Source organism: Pseudorca crassidens, chromosome 10, assembly GCF_039906515.1.
Source record: "Pseudorca crassidens isolate mPseCra1 chromosome 10, mPseCra1.hap1, whole genome shotgun sequence".
In the NCBI taxonomy this organism is placed as follows: domain Eukaryota; kingdom Metazoa; phylum Chordata; class Mammalia; order Artiodactyla; family Delphinidae; genus Pseudorca; species Pseudorca crassidens.
Genome location: NC_090305.1, coordinates 848,995 through 866,037, shown reverse-complemented (window position 1 = coordinate 866,037; position 17,043 = coordinate 848,995). Strand labels below are relative to the sequence as shown.

The following is a 17,043-nucleotide window of genomic DNA, read 5'->3' as shown; positions in this document are numbered from 1 at the left end:
AAAGACAGCAGTACATCGGAGAATGGGAGGAAAATGTGCTTTAAAACCTTTGTGTTATCTAGAGAATCGTCTAGATTTGCCTCTCTGTGCGCCAGGCATCTTGTTCCCCCTTCTACCTACTAGTGACAGCATCTCCATATCCCTGAGGCATCCTGCTTCTTCCACTTGGTGCTGGCCCGGGGCAGCCCCACAGCTGGGACCCCCAGGCCCAGGCCTGTCTGTATCACTTGTCCCCTGTGCTTGGGCCCATGCAGGCATGGGGTCAGCCTCAGGCACCTGGAGCCCTTCCCTGGGATGCTTAGTGAAGATGATAAATAAGAGTGCCTGCTTGGAACCCCTGTGACCATCTCGTGACTTCCCTGGCTCTGTGTCAGAAGCGCACTCACGATAGAAGAGGATGACCCCAGAGGAGAGCAGAGGAGGGGGTGGGGCCGGCCAGGCCCTAGAGCTCTCATTTCATTCCTCGGTTCCAAAATCATTTTTGAGTGATGCTCTGTGCAAGGCACTTTCGTAGGTGCTGGGGAAACATTCAGGGGAGGACAGTCAAGGTCTCTGCTTTCAAAGCTTAAGTTCGGGGAGACAGACAACCAACAAATGTACCAAACAACCTTTCAGATAGAGAAAAGTGTTTGAAGACAGACCGCCAGCAAATTAACATAAGGGAACATTTCTGGTGGTAATGAAGGAGAGGAGAAATGATTTTCCCTCTACCTTTCTAGGTTCTGTGGCTGAAACCCCCCTGCGATAAAAGACAACACGGGAAGAACAAGCACAAGTTTCACAAGCGTCTACATCCTGTGCTGTGTACATGGGAGAGACCCAGGAAAACGGAGTCGCTCCCTGAAACGGCCAAGCCTCCACTTCAACACCATCTTCAGCTAAAAACAGCAGAAAGATGTTGAGGTTTGGAGGAGTTAGTTACGGGGGGTCATCAGGAGAAGCGGGCGAACGCGGATGAGCTTGTTTCGGAGGTTGAAGTCCCTGCTCTCTCAGGTGACTAGAGTCTCCCGTGATGCTGAGTCCTCGGCGGCTCTCTGGTACAGAGAGGGAGACACTGGCAAATGGAGATTCCCTCATAAATGCAAAGCCCTTCCTGAGGGCGACCTCTGCCAGGTTTTCAGAGCTTCTCCTGTGTCTGCCTTTCCTTAAAGATACTCAGATCAAAATAATCCTTTTGCCACAAGGGCCTTCCGCCCCCTGCGGTATCGGAGGTGATAATATAACAGGGTGATGCAGCTGAGACATGGACGTCGGGTAGGTGGTCGGCCACGGGGGACCTGGGGGTATCGTTGATCTGGGATCTGATGACCCAGAGGAGGCGGCTATGGGAAGGTCGGCAGACAGAGCAGCAGAGACAAAGGCCGTAAGGAGTGATCTCGGGATGTCGAGAGTACCGAGGACCAGGTTGCTCCGCTCCAGGGGAGCTGCTGGGGACGAGAGATGCAGCAGTAACAGACAGAGGGTCATCAAGCCTGCCTCTGGGCTCCTCTCCTTTTAGGTGCCGTCCCCGTAAAGAGCCACCGTCCTGTCGCAGTCACGTGACATCGCCAGGTTTTTACAATATAGCCCAGCAGGTTCCAAAGCTTTTGGCTGTCATCGTCCCCATTTTTCCACGAGGCGCTCACATCCTAGTGGTGTATGTTTGCAGATATGCTGAGTTTTTTCTCATTTTGGTCACAGAGGCACGTTATTCCTAAATGCTGTAGGCACTCAAGTCTGGCTGTGGGATTGGTGTGGGTAAGTGGCCGACTGGAGGAGATTCTTATCAAGTTCAGCCCTCTTCCGACCGTGGTAGGCAACGCGTGCAGGTCTGGAGCTCAGGATGCTCGGAGAGGAGTGGGGGAGTGTCGCTCTGACTGCAAGGATGAAGGTGACAGTCATGACGCCAAGATGAGAGTCGAGTGCAGGGTTTCCAGAAAGCTGAAGGGGGAGTTTACTTGTGGTCGTTAAGTAGATGAAAGATTCATACTTTGAAAATCAAAAGTGGTCTGTCGAGTGTTTAACCTATAGTGAATACAAACCACCAAAGGAACAGCACATCAGTCTGAATTCTTACTGAGAAGCAACAGCACCCACTCTGGCTGCTTTCAGCAGAAAATGCATTTATTAAAGGACACTTAAAGGCTCTCTGGCTTGGGAGGGCTGAAGAGTCCGTTTTGGAGGCTGCATCACCAGAATGACGTTGAACTCCACCCCAAAACAGGTGTGGAAGGACCCCCGTAGTTGCTGCCACCGCCGGCGCCGCTAACACTGACCGCTGGACATCAGGGTCTCCTCGACTAATTCACGCCCCTGAAGTCACCTGGCCAGAAGGGAGTTTCTCCACTCCAGGCCTGCTGCCTGCTTCCTTGCAGTGTGCTCTGTCTCAGAGAGGTCTCACGTGGGAGGGCCTGATTGGCAGAGTGTAAATCTCAGGTGTGAACCCAGTACAGGGAGGCTGGGAAGGCAAGTTTCTGGTTGCCACCTTGGGAGACAGAACTCATTATGGAGGAAATCCAAAAGACATGGGGTCAGCGGGTACATGGCAAATACCTTCTGCATTCAGGAAGGAAGGGAATCCTGAGAATCATGGCAGAAATCAATAAAATGGGCGACCTACCTCAGCAACATCGAGATAATTTACAGACCAAAGACGTTTCTTGGAAAAGAATAATAAGATAGACACACCTCTGATGAGACTTAGAAAAACATTGATGTTACACATGCACAGTCTTACACATGCACACAGTCGCACACATGCACACACACGCACACATACACACACATCAGGAAATATGTCAGGTAGAGTATTTACAATTTGTAAACAAATAATTCTTCATCAGCTCCAGATTCAAAGTCCTGAGAGAGGTGATCATTGGACGGATCGGACTCAGATGCCTGCCCTGGGCATGTGGGGAGAAGAGAGGTTCAGGCCCCCGATTTCTGGGTTGGCAGGTACTTCCTCCCAACAGGATTATGCACAATAGGAAACACCCCAGGGGGCAGCCAACAAATGACAGATGTGCAGCCCCTGTACTGTGAGTTATTTCATTAGTTCCCTATTGATGGACGTTGATATTCTTTACGAAATTTCATTACTATAAAGAAGCCTCAACAAACATCTTTGTCAAAATTTTTACCGTAGAAGTGAAATTACTAAATCAAAATATATGAATAATTTTATGGCTTTTGAGTAAACTGTCAAATTACTGTCTCTAAGAGGCAACACTTTACAGCCTCACCAGCTGTGATAAAAGAGGATGCACCTCACTTCATCTTTCCTAGTTTTGACTATTTCATAATGGAGGTGATATCTCATGGATGTTTTAATTGGAATTTTTAATTATGCCTGAGGGTAGGCAACTTTACATGCATTACGGGTCTAATATGTACAATATTTTGTAAGAGAGATATCATTATCTTTGTTTTACAGATGAGAAAACTGAAGGTCAAGGAAGATGAAGGAACATCCCCTCAGTCCCTCAGTCAGTCCAGGATGTGGGATTCAAACCTAAGGTATTTTACTCTAAAGCCCTTATTCTTAACTACTGTTTTATTTCAGAGAAATGGATGTATTTGACTAAATATACAAATTAAAGTATATGAAGACTAGAAAGAAATGTAGTCAGAGTTTCCCAAAGGGTGTTCCAAGGAACACATGACTTCTCAAATTCTCAGAGGGAAAAAACAATTCGATATTTAAAACTTTGGGAAATGCTGGATAATGTGTCCCTTCTTGGAGACTCATAGCAAATGTCAGGATTTTTAAGGCATTGAGAAGTCTTGCACCAAAGAAACTGTTTAACATTTCAGGGAAGTAGCGTTCCAAGGAACATGTTTGGGAGATGCTGCCAAACATGGTGCCTCGTATTTCTGTGTCATGTTTTATTGCGTTGGCTACAACATCTAGACAATGGTAAATGATATTGGAGGGAGTGGCTATTTTATTCCCTATCCGCCCCCCACACACTGATTTAATGAGAATGTTTCTAGAATTTCATCACTAAGTATTGTGTTGGCCATGGGTTTAAGAGAGATATAGTCTTTATTACCTTCTCTTCCGGCGTATAGAACCAGAAATGGATGTTGAATATGAATGAATCAGCTTCTCACACAAAGGGGGGAAATTCAGTGTGTATTCATCAAGTTGACAGTGTGTTCGATGGACAGGGCACCCTTCCCCGTGTTCCTGAGTAACGCAGCCCCTGCCCTGGGCTGGGGGAAGGCACATACATTTTCTCCCAGAGGCAGCACGTGGCTTTCTCACCTTTACCGTGGGCCGGAGAAGGGGGAGCGCACCTAACTTGCTTAGTCAGCAGATGTTTTCTGAGTACCTCCTGTGGGTCAGGCTCAGTTGGCTCTGTGTCTCTAAGCACAGCATTTAGCCTGTGCGGGGAGGGGGCGCATAAATACAGTCCACGTAAGGTGAGGTGTGAAGAGTTGGCTTTGATGTTGGCTGTCTGCACCCCACGCCAACGGGACCTAAGATGTGGGGGGGTTTCTTCTCAGGCCCCCTCCCCCTCTTCCCCTCCTCGCCCCCCGCCTTCTCACCTTGGCTGCAGGCAGTGGGACACGACAAGCATGTTTTCCCCAGAGATACACAGGCTGACCCAGTCCTGGCTCAGATGTGGCATATATATTGAGAATGGAATCAGGGCAGGAAGCTTTCGACCGCTTAGGACACAGGACTTTGCTTTTGGCTGGAGAGGACTTGGAGACGGACTCGGAGTCCTTGGGGCGCTGGCGAGTGAGTGATTGCATTTCGGTTTGGGAACCATTTTTTTCACCCATAATCTCCCCATCTTCCAGCTTATGGGGTAGTAAATAGCCCCTGTGTGCAAAAAGAACGCTGACATCATAGGTCTGGGCACTTAAAACAGCATTTCACCAGCACTTTTATTAGCAACGTGCCCTGAGGCTGCACAGCCAGTCCTTCCCAGCCCCCTTATTCTGTTATGAACCGCACTGTCTCAATGAGGCCACTTTTTCAGGGTCCAAGTCATTTCCTGCATCCTCCCGCCGCCAGGACTGTTGGGATGAGATGCAGTCCGGTTACACAGTACCAGATGCAGACACACGTCTTCCATCTCGGCTGTGGGTACAAAGCGGTTGTCAAGAAATGCCGTGTAATCCTGACCTAAGAGGGTGACAGTTCATCAGGTCTGTGACAAAGCGAGGTGACTTCCACCTTCCCTTCTGCTCTTTGTCCCCAACGTGGGACCTGTGAAATTCTGGAGATTCTGAGTGAGGGAAGAGAATGTAAGTTGAAAGCTAGGTGAAGGAGGAAGGGCTGGGAGTTAGGGAAGAAGTATTAATGCTCAGTCTTCATGGGTCTTTTTTTTTTTGGTGAGTTTTCGAAGAGACTAGGACTGAAAACTAAGAATTCTCCTGTGAGTGGAGGAACCCTCGTTTCAGAACTGACGGGAGTGAAAGCGCAGAGGGCGTTGAAGCGGTCAGGTTTTCTGCCATCAGCGTTGCTTTCCCGTCCCTGGTCGCTCGGTGCATGACGAAGAGTTGGAATGATGGGTTGGAGTTTGTAACAGTGAGTCTTCTTAGTATCTATGAAGTATTGATCACACAATGTCCAACGAGTGCGTAGAAACCACTTAGGATATCAGTATAGTTGGTTTACTGCAGAGTCAGCATAAATTCTCCTTGCTTCTCCTTCCTGACGGGTAGCTCTTCTCATTTCAAATGTTACCTGTAAAGTCTCTGCTTTGCAATTCCTAGATTATAAAGTGGTCTGTTGTCTTTCAAGATAGAAAATGTATGCTCAAGGATCCATCCTTAAGGAGGCTGTCAGACAATGCCTTTGTGATGTGCGGATGCAGGGAGGCTGGTTCAAGACCCCTTCCCCAGAGTCTGGGGGGGGCAATGGCCCCTGAGACCCGGGTCCCCCCGCGCTGGGCTGCCGAGCGGGGTCGTGGCCGCCACGTCGTTCCTCCAGAGGCCGGGGCCTGGTGAGGGGTGGAGGGTCACACACAAGGGGCAGCGGGGCCGGAGCCCTCCAGCTCTGTCCTGCCTGGTTTGCCGGCTGAAGGCTCAGCCAGGGCTGGTTCGTGCAGCACCCGCTCTGTTCTCTCGACCTCATTTTTACTGCAAATTCTTCTTGTGCAGAAAACTTCCCTTCCACATTCTTGTGCTTTCCCGTTTAGATTTGGAGAGAACGCTGATTCTTCAAGGCTGTCATTCCAAGGCCCAGAGCGGCTCGCCTCACTTTGTTTGTAATACCTTGATGAAAGTTTGCTAAATTCCTTATTTTTAAAAGAATTTTCTTTGTCCTGGGGACAAAGAGGAAGAAAAATCCAAACAAACAAAAAAATCAAAGGTTTCCTGCTTTTCTAGGTTTATCACCATTTGAACGTGAAAATAAGATTTTCAAATCCTTTTTGCTTTGAATGAAATTCAGATGTAAGGTCCCCTGGCCGCTGGCCTGTCCCTGAAGCAGGGGGAGGGCTGGAGGAGAACTCCAGAGCCTGTGAATTGCCTTCCCCTCCTTTGCCTGCCTCTGAGTCTCCGGGTGGCTCCTATGAGGTTGCGCTGTCCTCTCTAAGAATGTGTCTCCCTGTGCTATGTGGCTGCTTCCCACTAGCTATCTATTTTACGTTTGGTAGCGTATATATGTCCATGCCTCTCTCCCGCTTTGTCCCAGCTTACCCTTCCCCCTCCCCATATCCTCAAGTCCATTCTCTAGTAGGTCTGTGTCTTTATTCCCATCGTACCCCTAGGTTCTTCATGACCCTTTTTTTTTTCTTAGATTCCATAAAAATGTGTTAGCATACGGTATTTGTTTTTCTCCTTCTGACTGACTTCACTCTGTATGACAGACTCTAGGTCCATCCACCTCACTACAAATAACTCAATTTCGTTTCTTTTTATGGCTGAGTAATATTCCATTGTATACATGTGCCACATCGTCTTTATCCATTCATCCGTTGATGGACACTTAGGCTGCTTCCATGTCCTGGCTATTGTAAATAGAGCTGCAATGCACAGGGAGATCAGCTCGGTGCTTTGTGGCCACCTAGAGGGCTGGGGTATGGAGGGTGGGATAGGGAGGGTGGGAGGGAGGGAGACGCAAGAGGGAAGAGATATGGGAACATATGTATATGTATAACAGATTCACTTTGTTATAAAGCAGAAACTAGCACACCATTGTAAAGCAATTATACTCCAATAAAAATGTTAAAAAAAAAAAAAGGAATGTGTCTCAGGTTTCCTGGTGTCATTTCTTACGAGGGCCACTTAGCAGACGATTACGATGGGGCCTCCGAGGTGAAATTTAACTCCTGCTGTCCGCGTGCTGGGGCCCGGGGGGCGCTCCCTGAGTCCTGGGAAAACTACCTCAACATGGCTCCGGACCCAGGGCAGACCTACGAAGGCAGGGACCCGAAATCTCCGAGAATTCATTGACTTGGTTCCTAAAATGGGGAAGTATTTTATTTTTACAAGTTTCTTTTCCCTTGTCCTTGTTTCAAGTGAAATCTTTTTTCAGGTTTCATTGTTGTGGACTAGGTTATCTGCAGGTCAGTGGGACCCCAGGTTGATTGCATTTCCTAAAATTGTGCTTTTCGCTGAATGTGGCACAAGAGATTGTTTGCGGCCGGCTCTGTGGAACAGGACGGCCCATGGAAGCAGTCACGAAGGTGTTCTTTCTGTTTCTGCTGCTCCCCGTGGGGGCATTTTAGGGATCTCCGGTGCTTGAGGGGCCTAAAATCAGCAGAGAAAAATCCTGGACTTCTGAAGCATCCGGCCAATTTTGTGGAGTTCAGAACAACTTTGTTTTTCAAGACCTTTTTTCCATGACTTTCGAGAAGCTGGCTGCATCTTGCGGCACTTTTCCTTTGGATGAATCATTTTCCAGATCCAGTGTGCAATGACTTGCAGCCAGAGACGCAGCCTCCTAACTCCAGATGCAGGTCCAGATGTCTGCAAGTTCACGGAAGGGAAGATACAAATGTCCTGGCTTTGCCATGTGCCCTGAGAAGCATCCTTTTTTTTCTCTTTAGAGAGAGGGAGAGAGGGGAAAACCCACCAGATTTGCTTCACTTCCTGCTTTAAACACTTATGCTTTAGAGTTCATTTGCATATGAAATTGAATCATGTGATAGTACATGTGGGGAAATTTTGCCTGAAACCCATTTCCCTTTAATCCGCAGATGCTGTGGATCGTGAAATGCTGGCACTTGTCAGGGTGGCAGGCTTTCCCGGAAGGCACAGTGTAAACTACACGCTACTCAGTGAGCAGCTTTGTACACGGGTCCTCAACCTCTTTCTGAAGAGGATACCATGGAAGTTTATTTAGTTCCCTTATCTTTAAAATAGTGTAAAGACACTCAGTAACTCCATAGAATTATTGTGGCATCACTGAGAATCCTTTGGGGTACTTTGCATGGGAATAAATGATCGTTCGTTAATATGAAATTATAGAATCGAGCCCCTTCAAAATAGGATTTTTGTTTGTTTTATTACTTTTCGTCTTTGTGTTGCTGGTGTATCTACCTGTGGCTATTTGTAAAACTTTCCTATTTTCAACAAATACATATTTAACCCTTGTCGCGGGCCGGGAACCTTTCTACGCGCCGCGGAGTCAGAGGTGCACGAGGTGGACCTGGCTGTCTCTGGCACACGTGGAAATTAAGGGAGTGCAAGGGGGTAACAGGAGAAACAGTGTTCTGGCCTGAATCGTGTTTGGGCCCTAACCCCCAGGACTGGATGACTGTATTTGGAGGTGGGGACCTTTACCGTGGTGGTTAAGTTAAAATGAGGTCACTAGGATGGGCGCTGATCCCACAGGACCGAAGTCCTTATACGAAGAGGAGATGAGGACACAGACACACACAGAGGGACAACCACGTGAGGACACGGGGAGAAGGTGGCATCCCCAAGCCAAGTAGGGAGGCCTCGGGAGAAACCAGCCCTGCCCACACCTCAATCCTGGATGTCCAGCCTCCAAACCGTGAGGGACTAAATGTCTGTGCTTTAAGCGCAGCCAGAGCAGACCAACATAGACAGAAAACGCGCTCGTGAAACAGAAAGGCAGATTGCGCGTCAGGACGGTGGGCCGCACGGCAGCTCATCTTGGGTGGGCTAACACAGTGCTGTGCCCCAGGCATGAGCGAAGAAGGCCTCATCCTGCCCGTGGGGCCAGCCTGCCGCGGGGACACATGGTGAGCGCGTGGCCTCACCAGCGCTCTCTCTGCAGAACGTCTGAGGCCCTGGAGCCCCGCCCGCGGGCAGGAGAGAGGGTGCTGCGTGGTGTCAGCTCTGAGGAAGATCACCCTCAACGCCGAGGGGTCTGTTCCGAGCGCGGGGAGGAGACGAGCCCCGTATGCTGGCCTCTGTTCGCACGGCCCCGTTATCGGGAAGAAGCCTGTTCTCTCAATCTCATTTTTGTCTCTGGTAAGTGGAGAAATGTGGTTTGCATCACTCAGAGCCTTGGGAATGTCTTACGGGATATTTCTGGAATGGGCAAAGTTCAGCACAGGCTGGAGCCAAAACGTCCCCATGACTGAGTCAGTCTAGTCCGAATGTTTACGACCGTCTCGAGAATGGTCTGCATATGTGCGAAGCTGGCGCTGCGGTTGATCACATCCCTGGGAACCGAGGAAACGCCGCAGGAAAGCAAGAACGGCGCGCGGGCTGCCCGCGGGTGTCTTTTCTCTTTCGGAGCTTGCGGCTGCGGGAGAAGGCCAGCTGCACGTGAGTGTTTACCAGGCTCTTCCCCTCAAAGGACCAAGCCTCCTCAGCCTGGTTGGAAGCCCCAAAGGCCGCAGGGAAGCCCAGGTGACCTGCGTCATGATCTTCTTCCTTCTTTGCCCTGGACTCCACCTTCAGGACCGGTTCAGTCCAGCATCTCTGAAGTTTTTGACGGGAGTCACCCACAACAGGGTTCTCAAAACGTGGTCTGTGGGCCCCTGGAGTCTCTGGGACCCTTTCAGAGGTTTCGAGGTCAAAACCACTTTCCTAATAATACTAAATACTCTTCCCCCCTCCCTCTCCCACAAGTGTGCAGTAGGGTTTTCCAGAGGCTGTGGAATGTGAGCTCACTATTCTCGTGTTCTCTAGAATGTTCTAAATAAGTAGGGTTAAGTTGTACGTATGTGCATTTTCAGAGATTAACAGCTTTCAATACTTCTCTGTTCTTACTAGTTATCTTCCTTTATACCTACTATAATTTCCATAAATTTATTTTGGAAAATCTCAAATTCCCTTAGCTATCATTAAAATTACTTATGTTGAGAAATACTAAGAACATCTCCCCTAGAAGCAGGAATTAGAGATATCTTTTGTAATTTCTAGTATTCAACATTTTACAAGATATACCAATGAAAAAGAAAGTAGAATTATTTTTTTACAAATGAAACGCTTATGTACATAGAAAATCCAAGAGAATTTTTTTTACAAATGAAATGCTTCCATACGTAGAAAATACAAGAGACTCAATACCAAGCCGGTTAACAGGACTTTTAGTATAAAAATAAGGTGAAAATTTTATTCACAGCAACAAACATCATAATACACCAAAGAATAAGCAAAATCAAAATAACCTATATTTTTTAAATATCATAATATTTGATCAAAGAACAGAATGTAAAACCTGATTAATAAGGCAATAGTAAATACATGAATAAAGAAAACAATAATTCTTCCCAAATTAATACATAAATTTAATGCAATTTTAAACAAAATCCCATTAGCTTTTTTTAGCTAGACAAAATGTGTCTAACATTTGTATGGAAAAGTAAAGGCATGAGGTCTGACAAGACATTTTTGATAATGAAGATTAGTGACCAGGGGTATATACTTATATATTATTAGAATTTACCCGTGAAGCTACAGAGAGGTATGAGCACAGGCTGGACAAATACATTAGTAGAACAAATGCAAACATTGAGAAATAATCCACGTGTATGAAAGAACTTCATCTATGATAAAGTTGGCATGTTATCTCATTGGTGGAGAAAGAATTATTCAATAAATAGTGCTGGAAAAATTGTCTATTCATGTGGAAGAAAAAAAATCATACATAACACCATAAATAATCATCCACTTCAGACAGTTTAAATATATAAATCTAAAAGTGAAATAAAATACTGGAAGAAATATGAGAGAAGGGTTTTGTAATATTGTGGTAAAGATGACCACCCAGACTGGGTAGGAAATGCCTAGCTATAAAGGATAAGATGCACAGACTCGATTATATAAACATTAAAAAGCTTTAAAGGGAAAAACCCCAAAGCCAAAGATAATAATATTAATTATAATGCGGAAAATTCTATGTTATTAAGAAAAAGGTAACCTAGTTTTTTAAATGAACAAACTATATAAATAAGGAGATCACTGAAGAGAAAATATGAAAAGCTATATATAAAAAAATGTTCAATGTCACTAATAGTCAGGGAACAATAACATAACATTTGGGAAAATAAGAAAGAAAAGTAATTTCAAGTTTCTTACGCAGAAATACAAAAAAGTAACTATACCTTTTCATCTTGTTTTTGTTAATATTTCAACTTATGGAAAAACATTTCTAAATTTTATAGTTGTGTCTGAAACTAGTACTATTTTAGAATGTAATATCTTATTCTAAAATAAAATGAAATTTATTTATAATATATTTTGTGGTGGTGCAGTGGTTAAGAATCCACCTGCCAATGCAGGGGACATGGGTTCCAGCCCTGGTCCGGGAAGATCCCACATGCCGTGGAGCAACTAAGTCCATGCGCCGCAACTACTGAGCCTGCGCTCTAGAGCCCACGTGCCACAACTACTGAAGCCTGTGCACCTACAGCCCGTGCTCTGCAGCAACAGAAGCTACCGCAATGAGAAGCCCGCGCACCGCAATGAAGAGTAGCGCCCGCTCGCCGCAACTAGAGAAAGCCCGCGCTCAGCAAGAGAAGACCCAACGTGGCCAAAAATAAATAAATTAAAAAAAAATATATATATTTTTTGTTATATTTAAGGGTGACTCAATGGCTTTAAAAGGGGAGATTAGAAGGCTTGCCTTCTCAGTGCACAGCTGCGCTGTCTGCGTAGAGAGATGCTGCAAAGGATAAATGCATGCTTCAGGGCCTTCTCTTAAGAAAGAAGTCTAATTCAAAGAAACTGGTTGAGACTGCAAGTAAGAAATGGAAATATGACGAAAGCTATTTCCCCCTCAGCTCTATAGATTAAGAATGTACCTTGTGCTTAACGCAACAGAAAAAATTCAAATTATATTAAGGTGCCAGTTAAACCGAGCCATCACTTTTGGGCCTGTCATTCAGAGTTTAAAGGAAAAGACATAGAACATTTTAAGCATAGACTTGATGAGTTCTTTTAAAAACCAAAAATTGCTTGATAAAACTTGTCGAACGAGAAATGAAAAAGCCACAGAAACATCTTCCAGAGTAGGCGATGGTCTTGCTGGAGACTGGCTCACAACGGCACAGAGAAGAGGCAAGCCAGGCGCTGACATTGCTGGATGTCTGCTGGCTGACGAGTCAGGTCAGGAGTCGTGGCACGGCTGCTTTCTGACACCACTGTCACCTGTCGTGTTGAAGCTGTATCTGCAAACAGGAAGATCTTGTCTGCAAACGTGTACTTTCAGCTTAAAAAGGATGGCTGACTTACCGTTTTGCTTGTCTTCATCTGGGATTCTATCAATGATCATGGAAGGAGGCTTCCTTCAAGTGAGTGCTGGGTAACAAGCACACATGGGGTGAAATATTCCGAGGGATGAACACCTTTTCTGAACCTTGTGGTTTGCTCTGGATCAACTGTGCTGACGTTCGCACTGCTGGCGTCTCACCACAAATGAAGACACAGGGACGAGGAGCTGTCCCGCGCCAGAGTCACCAGGTCTCCACTGCCATACTCACGGGGGGAAACGCCACCTTTCCTTAAGAATGTCTAGAAGAAGTAAAATTGCTTGTTAAGATTCCAGGGGTCTCTGAGGCACTGTTCATCTTTCTCCATTATTTTTTCTTTCTGTTTCTCATACTGGATAACATCTATTCATCTGTCTTACCAAGTTCCGCTTTGTTTTCTTCTACCTGCTCAGATCTTACGTTGAGCTCATCTAGTGAATTTTCACTTCAGTTTTTGTAATTTTTTTTCTAGATTTGCCATTTGGTCTTTAAGAAAACGATTTCTTTGTATTGCCATTCTCTATTTGGTGAAACATCATCCTCATACTTTCCTTTAGCTGTTTAGATATGGTTTCCTTTAGTTCTTTGGACATATTTAAAATTACTGATGCAAAGCCTTTGTCTAACCTGCGTGTGGGCCATGATTTCTTGTTTTTTGCATGTCTTGTAATTTATTTGGAAAACTGCATGTTTTAAATAATATAATGTGGCAACTCTATAAATCAAATTCTCCCTCCCACCCAGGGTTTGTTGTTGTTACTGTTTGTTGTTGCTTTTGTTGTTGTTTGTTTGTTTAGTGGCTTTTTTTTTAAAAACAGAACTAATTCTGTAAAGTCTGTATTCTTTGTCATGTGTGGTCACCAAAGTCTCTGCTCGGTTAGCTCAGTGGTCAGCTCATGACTAGACAATTTCCTCCAATGTCTGGAACCAGTAAATCTTCCAGTTTTTGCCAAGGTCTTTTTGTGTGTGTTGGGCCATGCCTCAGCACGCGGCAGGGCAGATGGCGTCTCTGCCTTAGCCATCGCTTGCTGTGCACAGAGCCTCAAGGTCAGCCAGAGGTGAGAGCTTAGAACCCTCTCAGGTCTTTCCTGGGATGTGAGAGCCATGCACACGCCTGTGGCCTCGTAGAATCCCAGGAATATGTCAGGGCTTTTCAAGGCCCTCTCTGGACATCTCATGCCTCAGCTTTTCCTTTTAAGTTTTTCGGTTAGCCTAATTTTTGCCGCTGTTTCAGGCAGTCATGATGTTACACAACTGCTACTGATTTGTTTTTCACAAACACCCCTGGGGGAAACATTGTTTGCACTTTATTTGAGTCGGGTCATTTGATAAAGTGGGGTCTTTCATAGAACCACCTAGAAGCCATATAATGAGAATTCACTGGGGAAGGGGCCTTGAAGAAGTTCCAACTCGTCCTTCCCCTTTGGTGGCTGCCAGGCTCCTGGTTTTCAGTGGGATTTCAGGCTGTGGGTTTTCCAGGCTCCAAGGAGAGAGGGAGGAGGAGAGATGGCAATAGGGGAGTTAAAAGGCCACAAAGCCCTCTCTGTTCCGAGGTTCAGCTGTTTTACCTGAATAAAAGATCGTCGGGTTATTGCAAGCCTTGGTTAATTTCCAGAGGTCAGAGAAAGTTGATGATGACCGTTTTTCCCAGGGCTTTTGTTGCTTTTATGGAGAAGAGGATTTCTGGAGGTCATTCCTCTGCCATTCACAATGATGTCTACACTGTTTTAACAGCAAAAACCTGAAAACAACCTGACGGTCCAACAGCAAGAGAGTTTACCATGCTCTGGAACGTCTGTATCGTGGGATATTGGAAAAAGACTCAAAAGAATGAGTTATGTCTCTTGAGCTGGAGGGGTGTCATGATGTTTTAAATTAGAAAAGTTGGAGAGAGAGAGAATGAGTTCATGTGTGTGTGCACGTATGTAAGGATAATAGTGGGATGTCAAGATTGACTGCGGTGAGATTTGGAGAGTAAACGGAAGGGCGTGTGTGATAGCTTATCAGCTGTTTATTATCTTCGCATTCTTTCAGAGATTGTGAGAAGCACGTGTTACATTTGTCATTTCTGGAGATAACGTTAGCTCAAGCAATATTTATGAGGACAAAGCTATACGTTATTGTACGAGCCTGAAGGGTCTTACGTGTACCGTTTTCTCTTTTTTCTCCGCTTTCTATGTCCATGTCAATACATTTCCAGAGTCGTAGCACAGATAACCTTGTGTCATTCTTGTTCATGCACATCAGAAGACCGCACAGTTCAAAAAATTAAGTACTGCACTGACTCCCCACGTTCGGTTTCTAGCCTTGAGCAATGAGCAGTTCAGCTCATGACAGAATTCCCAGCTGTGCCTCCGGTGAAGCAGTGACCCTCCGAAGACAGCTGGCAGGGCCCCCGCAGCCCCCTGCCGCCTGCCCGCCACTTAGCACGTTCAGGATGAGAGGAGGGAGCTGTGTGGGCAGGCCTGGCCCATCTTGCAGAGGAGGTCTCCTCGGAGTCTCACAGTACATCTTGTCGTCCTGTGTTCTCGGTCCTCAAGTGACCACTCCAGAATCCTTAGTCACCAAGACCTCTGAGAGCTGCTCTTGACTCTCGAGAGGAGGTCGCAGGGGATGCCCAACGTCCTCCACTGCCGCCCCCCCCCCCACGGGGCCCCTCCCACCGGCCGACACCAGGTTCAAGGAGCCCTGGGTGGGAGGGCGCTGGAGGCTGGGGACCCTCCACTCTCCCGACACCCGCGACGGTCAGCAGAGCAGGGCCTCCCCGGCTTGGCTGGGCTCCGCGGCATCCCCTCCACCCGCTTGTTACCCCGCAGGGGTCTGGGCACGAGCCCGCGCAGCGCTCACCCTCCAGGCGCCACTGCAGCCTCCGTGGCCCCGTCCGCGCGTAACTCTCTAACGCTGCTTCTCTTGCCACTTTCTCCTGTCTCTTTTCCTTCCACGTCACACATCTCCTCTCTTTTGGTCACAGCAGATTTACTGTGTGAACGGTGCTACATTTGGACCGTGACGCGGTCTCGTGTTGCCCAGAACTCGCACCTCGTCGCAACACCGCTGTGACCCTGTGGAGGTCAGGGGGAGCCGTGGGCTGGGGCTGGGCGGCTGCCACCCTGCTGAGCGCAGGATGGAGCAAAGACCCCACTCCCACCAGCGCTGCTCTGGAGAAGCTCAGGACGGCGTCGCAGACGTGGGGTCTGCAATGGAGATGCCGGTGGTCCAGGACGCCCACTCACCTGGAGGGCCCAGAGCATGACACACCTGCCCAGTGGCCATCTCCAGATCTGGCAGGGTGCTGGCGTCTCGGCCAGACAGGGCAGCGTCTGAGCCCCAGCTGAGTGGGTTTTCCTTGTGAAGTGTGCCCCCCACGGCAGCGACCCCGTCCCGTAGTGTCGAGGGGCACCCAGGTACACACTCCTTCTGAGCACGGCTGCCCCTGGGGTTAATAACAATAGTGTAAAAATTGATTCTAAGCTTGGGGCTTTCACAAATGGGTGGTTCCCTCAGGTGCCCCTGATGTGTTTCTCACGTTTGAGTTCCTGTTGGGGATTTTGTTCTAAAGGCGTCAAAGGGCCGTGTAGGGGTGGGTGGGTGGAGGGTGGTCAGAGCGAGCTCAGGGCGGGGAGTCAGCTCCCCCGTCTCAGGACGCAGTGGATGGTCTAGGGTGTTGGTGCGACCTCCACGTTCCCTGAAGGTCCCACTTTGGAGCTCCCTGTGGGGCCAGGACGAGCCCTCGCAGACACTCGCGTTACTTTGCAAACACGCTGAGCTCACAGCATTTGCTGAAATCTTGTGCACCTCCTTTACGGAGCCTCTTGGCTTCACGTGAGGGCTGGTGGTTAGCGATTGCTCCTTGGTGTCACTGGTGATAAGAGAATCCTTTAAAGGTGGCGTCTGGGTGGTGCAGGTCTCAGCAGAGCCAGGACGTGCTGCTGGTGGGACGGGGAGCTGGGACTGGACAGCAGGACGGCTGCCCCTCCACCACCCCCTGTTCCCCAGGGTCCTGTCTGCTCATCAGCCGTCACAGGGATTTGCAGACTCAGAGACTTGGGAGCTTGCCCACTTACTTGCACTCTCGGGAGACTAGCTCTGGGTCCTGGGGGGGAAGCTTGCCCACAGTGTGGTGTCCCGTGACTTCACAGCCACAGGCTGCACTCCAGGCCTGCACTGAAGGGCCGTCCCAGGCAGCATGGGGTCACGGTAGCACACAGGCTTTGGAACCATAGGGCAAAGTTGGTGCAAAATCGGTCTCCAAGGCAGCACGCAGGCCTTGGAAAAGTTATCTGGCCGTCCTATGCGCGGCCCCCTTACATGTAAAAGGGAGGGGAGGGTAGTGGTGAGTCTAAGGTTATCAGGCCATTAAATGACATAATACACGCGAGAGCTCAGGCCTGTGCTGACACACAGTGCCCCCCGGATCCTACCGGGCAGGGCT

At 47.8% G+C, this 17,043-nt stretch overlaps 1 long non-coding RNA gene across 4 annotated transcripts in view; it reads left to right on the top strand.

The window, feature by feature from the left end:
• LOC137231466 (uncharacterized) overlaps positions 1–17,043 on the top strand; it is a 33,192-nt gene that overhangs the window by 12,552 nt on the left and 3,597 nt on the right. For 2 of the 4 annotated variants that reach the window (XR_010946556.1, XR_010946557.1), the window contains exon 2: positions 720–3,495. This is a non-coding gene — a long non-coding RNA (uncharacterized lncRNA). The remainder of the gene's footprint in view (positions 1–719; positions 3,496–17,043) is intronic. The other 2 variants (XR_010946559.1, XR_010946558.1) reach the window with 2 other exon arrangements.